The sequence below is a fragment of the Trichechus manatus genome, unplaced genomic scaffold (assembly GCF_000243295.1).
Source record: "Trichechus manatus latirostris isolate Lorelei unplaced genomic scaffold, TriManLat1.0 scaffold00173, whole genome shotgun sequence".
Lineage (NCBI taxonomy): Eukaryota > Metazoa > Chordata > Mammalia > Sirenia > Trichechidae > Trichechus > Trichechus manatus.
Window position 1 is genome coordinate 5776070 of NW_004444109.1, and position 983 is coordinate 5777052.

Sequence of the window (983 nt, forward strand, 5' to 3'; positions counted from 1 at the left end):
TGTTACTCCAATCGAATTAGATGTCCTCTGAGACCATGGTCCCCAGTGCTCAGCCCCAGTAACTTGGTCCCTCTGGGTGTTTGGATATGTCTAGGAAGCTCCTATGACGTTGCCTTGGTCAAGTTGTGCTGAATTTCCCTATGTTATATGTTGTCTTTCCCTTCACCAAGGTTAACACTTGCGTACTATCCAGTTAGTGATTTCCCCTCCCCACACCTCCCTTCCCTAGTAACCATTAAAGCTTGTTTTTTTCTGTGTGTAAACCTATTCTTCAGTTTGTATAATAATGGTCTCATACAATATTTGTCTTTTTTGATTGACTTATTTCACTCAGTATAGTGCCCTCCAAATTCATCCATGTTGTGAGAATGTTTCATGGATTCTTCATTGTTCTTTATCATTTCATAGTATTCCACTGTATGTATGTATCAGTATTTGTTTATCTATTCATCTGTTTATGGGCACATAGATTGTTTCCATCTTTTTGCTATTGTGAACAATGCTGCAATGAACATGGGTATGCATTTGTCTACTAGTGTGATGGCTCTTATTTCTCTAGGATATATTCCTAGGAGTGGGATTGCTAGATTGCATGGTATTTCTATTTCTAGCTTTTCAAGGAGGTGTCATATCTTTTTCCAAAGTGGTTGCAACATTTTACATTCCCACCAGCGGTGCATAAGAGTTCCAATCTCCCTGCCACCTTTCCAACATTTTTTATTTTCTGTTTTTTTGATTTGTGCTGGTAATGTCAGGGTAAGATGGTATCTCATTGTAGTTTTGATTTACATTTCTCTAATGGCTAATGATCACAAACATTTCCTCATTTGTCTGTTAGCCACCTGAATGTCTTCTTTTGGTGAAGTGTCTGTTCATATCCTTTGCCTATTTTTCAATTGGATTATTTGTCTTTTCGTAGTTTAGGTGTTGAAGTATTTTATAGATTTTACAGATTAGACCCTTGTCGAATATGTCTTAGCCAA